General features: G+C 41.2%; 1 protein-coding gene and 1 pseudogene across 1 annotated transcript in view; both read left to right on the top strand.

Annotated features, from left to right (window-relative positions):
* Positions 1-13,159, top strand: part of PSTPIP2 (proline-serine-threonine phosphatase interacting protein 2) — a 77,407-nt gene that overhangs the window by 5,043 nt on the left and 59,205 nt on the right. The gene's annotated exons all lie outside the window — the stretch shown is intronic.
* Positions 8,099-9,270, top strand: LOC109275774 (26S proteasome regulatory subunit 4-like; annotated as a pseudogene).

Raw genomic sequence — 13,159 nt, 5'->3', positions numbered from 1 at the left:
TCATGACCTGAGCCAAAGCCGGACGCCCAACCGACTGAGCCACCCAGGCACCCCCTTTTTTTTTTCTTAAATAAGCAGAAAAACCAGGTTATCACATAGACCCTTCATGCGGACTCCATGTGCTAGTTTCTACAATGTTCAGGGTGCTGCTTTACGGCTTTAATACTCTCTCTTGGGAACCTGTCCCTAGAAACATACCACAGGGCTATTTTGTATTGTTTTGCCTAGTGGCAAAAGGCAAGGTAAAGTTATTGACAATTACCCTTGTCGAATTCATTCTTCTTAGAGCAGCCAGTGGGATCTATCTTTAAAATAATTATCAAAATCCTTTTTTCTTGTTTTATCGTCTTAAAAAAATTAAAAAAATATTTTTAATGTTTATTTATTTTTGACACACCCAGAGAGAGAGAGAGAGAGAGAGAGAGAGAGCGCGAGCATGAGCGGGGGAGGGGCAGAGAGAGGGGGAGGCACAGAATCCGAAGCAGGCTCCAGGCTCTGAGCTGTCAGCACAGAGCCCAATGTGGGGCTCGAACTCACAGACCGCGAGATCATGACCTGAGCTGAAGTCGGATGCTCAACCAACTGAGCCACCCAGGCGCCCCTATCTTCTTAAAAATTTAATGAGAGGCATGAGACCTCTCTTTAAGGAAAATAAAAAATTACAGCTTTTCTCAACATCATTGTGCAGAAACTTGTTACCACTTTACAAAATAATGTATTTATACAGCTTTTTCTTGACAGAGCAGCTTTAAAATTATCTATTGACTTACCGCTCTAATCAAGGATTTAGCCTTATGTCATCACCTCTATTTCCCTGTAAAATTATAACACTAATTTTAACTTTTTATTTAGAAACAAATTTTTAAGTGTATTTATTTTGAGAGCGGGAGAGGGGCACAGAGAGAAGGAAAGAGAGAATCCCACCCAGGCGCCCCTGGAAACAATTTTAAAGTTACAGAAATCTCGAGAGTATGAAGAATTCACATATACTCTTCACTCAGATTCTCCAGTCTTTTTAATTTTTTTGTTTTTTTAAAATGTATTTATTTTTGACAGAACGCATGTGTGAGCAAGAGGGGAAGAGGAAGAGAGAGAGAGAGAGAGAGAGAGAGAGAGAGAGAGAGAGAGGTGGGGGTGGGGGGAGAGAATCCCAAGCAGGCTTCATGCTCAGTGCAGAGCCCAAAGCAGGACTCAGTCCCACGACCCTGGGATCATGACCTGAGCCCAAATCAAAAGTCAGATGCTCAGCTGACTAGCCACCCAGGCGCTCCAGATTCTCCAGTTTTTGTGTTTTTTTTCAACGTTTTTTTTTTTTAATTTATTTTTTTAATTTATTTTTGGAACAGAGAGAGACAGAGCATGAACGGGGGAGGGGCAGAGAGAGAGGGAGGGAGACACAGAATCGGAAACAGGCTCCAGGCTCTGAGCCATCAGCCCAGAGCCTGACGCGGGGCTCGAACTCACAGACCGCGAGATCGTGACCTGGCTGAAGTCGGACGCTTAACCGACTGCGCCACCCAGGCGCCCCCAGATTCTCCAGTTTTAAACCCCATCTGCTTTGTCTCTCTTTCTTTCTCTTAATAGATATATATTTTTTCTCCTGAACCACTGAAAATAAATATCACTGTTTTGAAATCAATAATCACTATTTAGGTTGTCAGCATAAAAAGATTGTTTACTTAAAAATAAATTGTATACTATGATTACATCTCCATTCATGCTTTTCCTGGACTTTTTGTTTTGTTTTGTTTTTTGTTTGCATTATTCAACTTTATCAGAGACTTTTTTTTAATGCTCAAGCATATCAGGGGTTTTGTTTGTTTTATTTTTTATTAAAAATTTTTTTTCCCACAAATAAGCAAGTTTTTTCACAGATCAGACTTACATAGTGAATGCAGAGTTCAGAGGTTGGTCTATCAGATACCCATTATGCAAAGGCCTAAAAATATAACAGGTGTATAGATAAGTACATATAGTTAAAATGTATTCTAAAGTGGGTCTCCTGGGTGGCTCAGTCGGTTAGGCATCCAACTCTTGATTTCAGATCAGGTCATGAGCTCACAGTTGGTAAGTAGGTTTGAGTCCCGCATTGTGCTCTACTCTGACAGTGAAGAGCCTGCTTGGGATTCTTTGTCTCCTTCTCTTTCTGCCCCTCCCCATCCAAGAATAAATAAATAAACATTAAAAAATGTATTCTAAAGGAAAAAAGATTTGGTGTATTCAAAACTTGGTATAAATGTGTATGATGCGTGCTAATTTATGGATTTTTCTGGTGAAATATCTATAGATTTCATCAGCTAGTCAAAGCAAAATAATGATTATATCTAAAATCTAGATCTGTACGACTGCTTGATAATTTTGTACTTAATTTTTGTATTTATCATTTACTACTTCCTAAATGTAATCAGAATGTCCAGTTTTTATTTTATAGTTTATTATTTTATTTTTACTTTAGGGAGAGAGAAAGAGTGTGAGTGGGGGAGAGGAAGAGAGAGAGAATCTTAAGCAGGTTCCATGCTCAGTGTGGAGCCCAATGCCGGGCTATATCATGGGATCATGACCTGAGCTGAAATCAAGAGTCGGACGCTCAGCTGACTGAGCCACCCAGGTGGCCCCAGAATGTTAAGCTTTATACATATTTTATTACAGAATAAATATCATCTACATTTCAGTATTAATGAAAACCTCATCCTGAGTAGAAGTGGCTGACATTGTTTTTTCTTTACCTGCGCTACAAATCTCCTATTTTAACAAAAAGGAGATTTCAATAAGAGGAGTTGTTGGTTAGCTTTATAGTTGCATTTTTTTAATGTTAATTTGTTTTGGAGAGAGAGAGAGAGCAAGGGAAGGCAGAGAGAGAGGGAGACACAAAATCGGAAGTAGGCTCCAGGCTCTGAGCTGACAGCACAGCGCCTGACATGAGACTCAAACTCACAAACTCTGAGATCATGACCTGAGCCAAAGTCGGACGCTTAACCTACTAAGCCACCCAGGCTTAGTTGTAATTTTTTAAAATTTGAAACTATTAAAGGGGCACCTGGGTGGCTCAATTGGTTAAGTGTCTGACTCTTGACCTTAGCTCAGGTCTTGATCTCAGGGTCATGAGTTCAAGCCTTATGTTGGGTTCCATGCTAGGCAGGGAGCCTACTTTATCTATCAATCAATCAATCAATCAATAAAACCATTAAAAGTTTCTAATTAAATAAACAAGGATGCTTTAAGTTAATTAAGTGCTTACTTAATTAATTTTAAATGTTTATTTATTTTGGGAGGGGTGGAGGGGCAGAAAGAGGGAGAGAGAGAATCCTAAGCAGGCTCCATACTCAGCATGGAGTCCATGCTGGGCTGTATCTCATGACCGTGAGATCATGACCTGAGCAGATATTAAAAGTCGGGTGCTTAACTGACTGTGCCACCCAAGCACCCCTAAAATCATATATTGTGAAAATCCACGAAGATGGCAGAACCATACAGCTCACTCTAGAAAAGTCAGGCAATATAATACATGGTATTTTCAATACCAGTGTCCAATAGCTGCTGTGAGTCTTACAGCCTCTCAAAACAAGGGCTTCGTCACCTGTCTCAGAGTCGTGGGGTTCCTATTTCCCAAATAACACATGTGTGAGCTAAGTAGGAAAATCAGACTTCTCAAAGATATAGTAGACTGGTGGCTTATTTGTTTAAACCTACTTTCTGAAATCGGCTGTTTGCATTTTGGGCTGAAGGTTAGCCAAGGGTCAATAGGAGATTTTGACATATCTAATAGATGTTTGTTCTTCATGAGAATAGAAAAGCTTTTCTCCAGTGGACCCTAATGCCCCTGTCTTAAATTCTTTGTACTATTTGTATGTTCAGGGAGGCTCAGAGCAGCACAGGGCAATCTTAAGCCCCAGTGCACAATCCATAACATTCATTATTCTCTGTCTTTGGAAACTATTATATAACCTTAAAAGTCACTGTTCAAATATGGCTGTTTCATTAGCATTGACCAGGTCACACTGGATTGCATTTGTGGATTAGAAAACGGCTTCTTCTTTTTTTTTTTTTTTTTTTTTTTTAAGTTTATTTGTTTGTTTTGAGAGAAAAAGAGAGAGAGAGAGAAAGAGAGAGAGAAAATCCCAAGCAGGCTCTGCGCCCCTAGTGTGGAGCCCCGTGTGGGGCTTGAACTCATGAACTGTGAGATCATGACCTGAGTTGAAATCAAGAGTTAGTTGCTCAACTGACTGAGCCACCCAGGCACCCCGAAGACTTCTTTTTTAAACAGAAATGATCACAGGTAACTATTTTTGAAAGTTGAACAGAAGAGTATTCTTAGATATAAAATACCCACTATTCTTAAAAAAAAACAATGCTGTGATGATCTTAAATATTTTTTTCACAGATGACTATTCATTTTTTACACATATTATTGTTTATGGCCGTGGATTACAGTTTCAAGTACTTTTATAAACCTCCAAGAATGACACTAAAATTCCCACCTGCCTCAATGACATAACCGTTTTCACAACTATATTTTAGCAGAGAAAGAGAAAAAAAATAAGGAACAAGAAAAGTTGTAAGGGCAGCGGAAAGCTGACCCCTGCCTCACACCCACAAAATTCACACTTTGAACCACAGTCACACAAAACTACTTGCTATACCCCAAGGTGGGTGGGGCAGTGTTCCCTTGGCCCTGTCCCCAGGCTTTTGCATTGACTTCTGCTCCTGCTTCTAGGTCTTGGTTAAGAGAGTTTCTGAAAGCCCGTTGTATTTCTTTTCTTTCTTTTAATTTTATTTATTTAAATAATCTCTAAACCCAACGTGGGGCTTGAACTCATGACCCAAAGATCAAGAGTCAGGTGTTCTTCCAACTGAGGCAGCCAGGCGTTCCAGCCTACTGCATATTTCTAACAGTACTTATCACTCAGTATATAGTCACCACTTTCTTTGCCTGTCTTCTTTACAAGGCTATTGTCGCCTTTTGTCTCATTTACCTCTATGTCCTTAGAGCTTGACACAGTTCTGAGAACAGAGTATATGCTCAATAAATGTTTAACATGTGAAGAAGAAGTGAACACGGAAATCTAACCTACTTGATTAAAAAAAAAAAAGAGGCGTCCACTGCTCTTCGCCCCTACACACACTTACATATATGTAATATTCAGGGCCATGCAACTGAATTCCATATTTAACTAGTTCCCTTTTCATTTTTTTAGTCTGATAGTATGTATATTTTTTATTGTGGCAAAATACCTATCACTTAAAATTTACCATCTTAATCATCGTAGTGAACATCTTAGTTCAGTGGTGTTAAATACGTTCATCGTGTTGTGCAATCATCACCGCCATCCATCTCCAGAACTCTTTTCGCTCTGTGGAACTGAAAGCCTATATCCATCAAACAATAACTCCCCATTCTCTCTTACCCCAGCCCCTGGCAACTATCACATTTCTGTCTCTATGATTTTGACTGTTCTAAGTGCCTCATATAAATGGAATCATACAGGATTCGTCTTTTTATGACTGGCTTATTTCGCTTAGCATAATGTCCTCAAAGTTTCTCCATGTTGTGACCTGTGTCAGAATTTCCTAACTAATATTATATTATATTATATTATATTATATTATATTATATTATATTATATTATATTATATTATCTTAATCTCCTAACATAGTAATACATATTAACTTACATTCCATTGCGTGTGTATAGCACATGTTGCTTATCTGTTCACCTGTAGATGGACACTTGGGTCGCTTCCACATTTCAGCTATTGTGAATAATGCTGCTATGAACACGGGTGTACGAATATGTCTTCAGGACCCTGCTTTCAGTTCTTTTGGGTATGTGCTCAGAGGTTTAGTTGCTAGATCATATGGTAACTCTATTTTTAATTTTTTGAAGAACTGCCATATGTTTGCAACAGCAGCTGCACCATTTTACATTCCCACCAGCAGTGTGGAAGGGTTCCGGTTTTCCCACGTCATCATCAACACTTTGTGGTTTTCTGTTTTTTTTTGATAGTAGCCATCCTAAAGGTATGAGGCGATACCGTAGTTTCATTTTGCAATTTCCTAATGGTTAGTGACGTGGAGCATCTTTTCATGGGCTTGTTGGCCATTCGTATATCTTTGGAGAAATGTCTATTTAAGTCCTTTGCCCACTTTTGAATCAGGTTGTTTGGTTATCTTTTGTTGTTGTTATCTGTATATTTTCTGGATATTAACCTTTTTATTTTTATCAGATATGTAAGTTGCAAATATTTTCTCCCATTCTGCGGGTTGCCTTTTAACTCTGTTGTTAGTGTCTTTTGCTGCACAAAATTTTAAAATATTCATGAAGTCTAATTTGTTTTTTCTTTTGTTACCTGTGCCTTTGGTGTCCTATCTAAGAAGTCATTGCCAAATCCAGTGTCATGAAGTTTTTGCCCTATGTTTTCTTTTAAGAGTTTTATTGTTTTAGGTCTTACATTTAGGTCCTTAATCCATATTGAGTTAATTTTTTTGTATTTGGTATTAAGTAGGTGTCCAACTTCATTTTTTTGCATGTGGGTATCCAGTTTTCCCAGTACCGTTTGTTGAAAAGACCATCCTTTTCCCATTGAATGGTCTTGGCCCCCTTGTCAAATGTCATTTGACCATGTATGAACAGCTTTATTTCTGTTCTATTCTGTGGGCCTGTCTTAATGCCAGGACCACACTGTTTTGGCTACTGTGGCTTTGTAGTAAGTTTTGAATTCAAGAAGTGTTGAGTCCTTCAGTTTTGTTCTTCCTTTTCAAGATTGTTTTAGCTATTCAGGGTCCTTTGAGATTCCATATGGATTTTAAGATGGGCTTAGAATTTCTATTTCTGCAAATTAAAATCAGAGACTCTTTTTAAAAAATTCTCCAGCATACTAGGTATTTTTTAAAAGTCCTCTATACCTCCATCCTCCTCTGGAGACCCCCTTTTTGGAGCCCTCTGTCCTCTGTCCCAGTCAGGCCTGCTGCACAACTGTCATCCTGGGCTTTCCTTCAGTGCTTTCTTGCGTTGGAGCCACTGTTTTCCAGATCCTATGTCACTTAGAGAGCTCTCAAAACATAAATGAGTTCATATCCTTCCCCTGCTTGAATTCTTCCAGTGGCTTCTTGTGGTACTCAGAGTCTAAAAGTCTGACCATGGCCTACACAGGTCTGCCAGCCCCAGACTAGCCTGCCCCTCTGCGCGTATCACTTACCTTCTCTTGCTCACCTACTCTACTGTGGCACTTCTAGGTCAGTTACCGAATGATGAATTATTGTTTCTGACTAGCCAATTTGCTTGCCCCACCTGCCTGTTCCTATGGCATCCTGTGCCCATAAGACAATCCATAATACTGTAATTACCTCTTTAATGTCTGATTCCCATGACCATAAGCTCCATGTGATGTGTCTGACTTGTTCAGAACCATATTCCCCCACATCTAACATGGTGCCTGGCTTGTAGCAGACACTCAGCAAATGAGCTGACACTCATCCAAGCCGATGCTCTGTCTTCACATTCCCTTTGGTGAGAAGTGTTATTCTAGGCTTCTAAAGAGCCTGTCCTACTATGACTGGAGGGGTCATCTTGTGCTTGGGAGAATGCTGTTGTCAAGGATGGGCTCTGGCTGTACTGGACGCCTTATGCCCAAGGAAGGGCACAGAGCAAGGTCCACACACTAAGTGCTGCCCACATGGTGAGAGACCCTGTGACCAATAGAGAAAACACAACACTGGTTAGAGAGAGGAGCATTCTGGTTCGAGCGTCCAAAGCAAGATGGGTCAAAGTCAGAGTGGTGAGCATGGCCCTGGAGGTGACAAGAAAAATGACAAGGAAAAGAAAAATACAAACCTCCTGTACCGACTAGAGTGAGGAAAAAGAAGAAGAAAACAAAGGGACCAGTTGCTGCCAGCGAGCTGCCACTGGTGACATGTCACACTCAGTGCTGGTTAAAATTACTGAAGTTATGGGGCGCCTGGGTGGCTCAGTCGGTTAAGCGTCCGACTTCGGCTCAGGTCACGATCTCGCGGTCCGTGAGTTCGAGCCCCGCGTCAGGCTCTGTGCTGACTGCTCAGAGCCTGGAGCCTGTTTCAGATTCTATGTCTCCCTCTCTCTGACCCTCCCCTGTTCATGCTCTGTCTCTCCCTATCTCAAAAATTAAAAAATAAACGTTAAAAAAAATTTTTAAAAAAATTACTGAAGTTAAGATTAAAGACTCTCTTCTCATGGAGGATGAATTCATTAGAAATCAGGAACAAATGAAGACTTTAGAAGAAAAGCAAGAGGAGGAAAGATCAAAGGTGGATGGCTGGAGGGACCCCAACATTGGTAGGAACGTTGGAAGACATCACTGTATCTACATCTGTGGGCTCAGAACGCTGTGTCAGTATTCTTTCCTTGGTGGACAAGGATCTGCTGGAACCAGGCTGCACGGCCCTGCTCAACCACAAGGTACGTGCTGTCATAGGGGTGGCTCATGGATGACACGGATCCCTTGGTCACAGTGATGAAGGTGGAAAAGGCCCCCCAGGAAACCTATGCTGTTATCGGGGGTTGGACAACCAAATCCAGGAAATTAAGGTATCTGTGGAGCTTCCTCTCACACATCCTGAATATTATGAAGAGATGGATATAAAGCCCCCAAAGGGGGTCATTCTCTATGGTCCGCCTGGCACAGGTAAAACCTTATTAGCCAAAGCAGTAGCAAACCAAACCTCAGCCACTTTTTTAATAGTGGTTGACTCTGAACTTAATCAGAAGTACCTAGGTGATGGGCCCAAACTCGTTCAGGAATTGTTTCTAGCTGTGGAAGAACATGCACCATCCATGGTGTTTATTGATGAAATCGTTGCCATTGGAACAAAAAGATGTGACTCAAGTTCTGGTAGTGAGAGAGAACTTCAACGAACAATGTTGGAACTGTTGAACCAGTTGGATGGATTTGAATCAAGAGGTGATGTAAAAGTTACCATGGCCACATACTGAATAGAAACTTTGGATCCAGCGCTTATCAGACCAGGCCGCATTGATGGGAAAATTGAGTTCCCCTGCCTGATGAAAAGACTAGGAAGTGCATCTTTCAGATCCACACAAGCAGGATGATGCCAGACTTTGATCATGGCTAAAGATGACCTCTCTGGGGCCGACATTAAGGCAATCAGTAGAGAAGCTGGTGTGATGGCCTTGAGAGAACAGAGAATGAAAGTAACAAATGAAGACTTCAAAAAGTCTAAAGAAAATGTTCTTCATAAAAAACAAGAAGGCACCCCTGCAAGGGCTCTACCTGTAGCGACCACATTTGCCTTCAAGGAAATGGTCGGGAGTGTCCCGACTCCTCGAAGGATGAGGCAGGGGAAGGTACCCAGAGGAACCCATGTTCCAGTTGATCTTTCTTAACAAAACCTCCTGTGTACATTTTTGAGGGTGATGTGGGTATAGGATGCCCACCGGGCTGCTTTCATCTGTTGGCCATGTGCAGTGCTCTGCCCCCAATAAAGCGAGCTCCTTCTCAGGTAAAAAAAAAAACAAGAGAGAGAGAGAGCGCATTCTTCCCTAGTCATCACACCATCTCAGGCAATTCAGCTTAACAACTATCTGTGAAGTCCTGAGCAGCAGCCTTGTGGTAGCTGCTGTGGGTCACAGAGTGACATGAGACACCTCACCTTCTAGAGACTGTTATCTATTCAGTGGGTTCAGTCTCCTGTGCTATTTAAAGACAACAGGTTTTTAATATTAACATAATAAAATTAAGGACATTAAAAATGTATTGTTGGGGCGCCTGGGTGGCTCAGTTGGTTAAGTGTTCTACTTCGGCTCAGGTCATGAGCTCATGCTTGTGGGTTTGAGCCCCGCGTTGGGCTCTGTGCTGACAGCTCAGAGCCTGGAGCCTGCTTCAGATTCTGTGTCTCCCTCTCTCTCTACCCCTTCCCTGCTCATGCTCTGTCTCTCTATCTCTCAAAATAAATAAACATTAAAAAAAATTTAAAAAAGTGTATTGTTAGTGATTTGGTACTTTTCCCCATTTTGTCCTCCATGCATAGGTATAATCATACCGTATGTACTATTTTGTATTCTACTGTTTCCATATAATAAATCAAATATAAATATAAGAAAGTATCAAAAGTTTATCTATTGCTATCTACTTTTCTCAACAATCATTTAAAAATATTATAATTGATGAAACTATCTTCTTGCTGTTTGACATTTATATAATTTCTGAAGTTGTCTATAATAAATAATGTGCTGCACATCTTCATTTATTTAGGATATTTAAAAATTGGAATCTTTGGGGCATCTGGGTGGCTCAGTCAGTTGAGCCTCCAACTTCAGCTCAGGTCATTTCAGTTTGTGAGTTTAAGCCCCGTGTCTGGCTCTATGCCGACAGCTCGGGGCCTGGAGCCTGCTTTGGATTCTGTGTCTCCCCCTCTCTCTGCACCTCCCCCACTTGCGTTTTCTCTCTCTGTCTCTCTCTCTCTCAAAAATAAATAAACATTAACAAATTTTTAAAAAAGTAATTAAAAAATGGAATCTTTAAATATCTGTTTCTGGAAATTCATGAAGGAACTTGTCACTGCTCAACTGTTTTACTATGTTTCTCTGATGAGATCACTCCCTCTCTTTCCATGGTGTTAATTTCATACCTTTTCCACGCTACTCAGACCTCTACTTCCTTCCCATATGCTCACTCTGTTTTGATGATCTTGCTTCCTACTCCATGGAGAAGCCAGACACCAGCTGGTGAAAGCTCATTTACCTTCTGTATAAATAGGATTAGGTTTGGCCATGAGTAACAGAAAACCCAGAACAACAGTGGCCTAGACAAGGACAGTGTTTATTTCTATCTCACATACACAAAGTTCCTAGCCAGAGCTAGGCATGGCCAGGAACGATACCCCTGCCTGCTTACTCCAGCGGTACCTGGTTCAATGCCTGGTACATAATGGATTTGACGTAGGCAGGGTGGGTCCCAGGACCCAGAGGGGGTCACACAGGACCAGCCAAGAGGGTCATTGGTTTTGTGCAGGACAGAAATCAGCACTGGCTGGCTTAGTTGCAAGAGCATGCAACTGTTGATCTTGAGGTCATGAGTTCAAGCCCCATGTTGGGTGTAGAGATTACTATAAAAAAAAAAAAAAGAAAAGAAAAGAAAAAAATCAAACATGAACCTGAAGGAAGTGAAAGCAGAGTTTGTTGAATACTGTCAGTGATAGCACATAGCAGATTGAGTGTCTGGGAGACTTGGAAAAGAAAGGAGAGTGAGTCTCTTAATTGCTCGGGGTTAGGGCTTATATTGGAAACGGTTTCAAGGTACGTGTTCCTTCAGGAATCCAGAGTAGGGTCCCTTCAAAGGCGAGTATCAGGTGAATAATAGGTGCTATTTCTTAAATCACTGAAGGTAGGGAGGATTGATGTCAGCATCGGCAGAGGTTGGTTTGAAGCTAATGTCCTGGGACATGTTTGGGCTTCGGTTCTTCTTAGATGATAAAGTGTTTGGGAGCCTAGGACAAGAATCCAAGTATGATTAACTTTCCTGCCTCTCTCTTGGAGTGGGAACATAGATAGCAGCTTGGTTCATTCAGATGCAAGGTGAAATATAGAACATGAGTAAATGGGGCCTAGCAGAGAAACAGCAGAGACGGAGCCTTTCTAAAAATGGAGCTGCTCTCTTTCCCTGTCTCAGATTCACAGTACTATCTGTTGAATGAAAATAGCGTTCATTTACAGTAGGACACTTAAAAACTTTTGGTGTATATATAAAGTGATTTCTTAGAGAGCAGATGTATTCTCAATGTCTCCAATAATATCCCAAGGTACTAGTTCCACTACCTCAGTCATGGCCAGTGTGGTTTCTTCCCTGCCCAGTTAATAAGCAAAAACAGGTGCCTCATTAAACTTGCATTTGTGTTTTTACCACCAGGGAGAGTGAACCTTTGTTTACTTCCATGTTCTATTTCCTCTTTTATGAATTGTTTTGTTTCTTTCCTTGTGCTTTGCTTATGAATCTACGTAAGCTATAAAAAATGATAAAGGTATTGTTTGTTATTTACTACAAATATTTGAAAGCACATTCTCACATCTACATATGTATGTGTATACATATGTGTGTTGTGCATGTGATTCACATCTTCTGGCCTCCAGTAAATACCGTGTGCAGTAGTGAGGGCGGTCCTGAGGCCCTCAAGCCTCTGTGTCGGACATTCTTGGGTTGGAATCCCAGCTCTGCTCCTTTTAAGCTGAGGGATATGCCTTGTTCAAATTACTCAACTTTCCTAAGCTTCGTATTCTCCTCTGTAAAATGATCATTATACTTAAAATGTATACATATTTTGCAAATGCTTTATACAGTCAAGTGTGTTGAGCTAATCTTTTGTGATTTCATCTATTATATACCAAAGTTTAAAAACTTCTCCCCATGCTTGATAAACATTTAATTATTTTTCTTTGAACTCTTCTATGGTTAAAGTTTTACTCAATAGTTAATTGTCTTTTTGGATGAGTCCCAGGTGTTCTGACATTTGCAGAAGCCAGAGATCTGTGTGACCTCTAAAGTCAGGAGAAGATTGACTCCTGCCCTCAGTGGGCCTACGCTCTTGTCAGGGGGCAAACACACATGTATGATCCCGATGGGAAATAGGCTGACCTACTCTCCTCACGCTAAGAGGTGTGGGTTAGCAGAGTAGGATTATGGAGTAGGCCCAGCTGGGTGGGTGCCATGGCCACCAGTCCCTAAAAAGCGCTAAGATAGCACTGGGCATGTGATAACATGGGAAAAATCTGTGTTTCCAGAACACCTCAAGGGAGGGTAAGGCTTGGCACAGGGCTGGAAGGAATACTTAAATAGGCTGCTTAGGGTAGGGGGACCGAGCCTCTGCCCCTATCTGCAGGCCCTGCTTGAATGACAACAGTTGACAGATCGATGTCCTCTGACAGGCTGGAGCCTGGTTTCGGGCTTAGTTTTGCTGGGTGATGGATGCAAGAGGAAACACTGTATGGTCACTGTAGTCTTTCCTCTCCACTCTTGCCTTACAGGTCTGATCCGATTCTACTCCAATTTGAACACTAGTTTTTCTATTTAAAGAATAGCTGCTTAAGGTGACAGGTCCATAAAGGGCCACAAATGTCTGAAAACCCTAGAAATACAGTCCCTTTACTGCTCCAGGCCTTGGTTGCCCTGCCTC

This window comes from Panthera pardus, unplaced genomic scaffold, assembly GCF_024362965.1.
Source record: "Panthera pardus isolate Hobbes unplaced genomic scaffold, ASM2436296v1 HiC_scaffold_15, whole genome shotgun sequence".
In the NCBI taxonomy this organism is placed as follows: Eukaryota; Metazoa; Chordata; class Mammalia; order Carnivora; family Felidae; genus Panthera; species Panthera pardus.
Note: the sequence above shows the minus strand (reverse complement) of the source record. Positions and strands in the feature narration are given on the sequence as shown.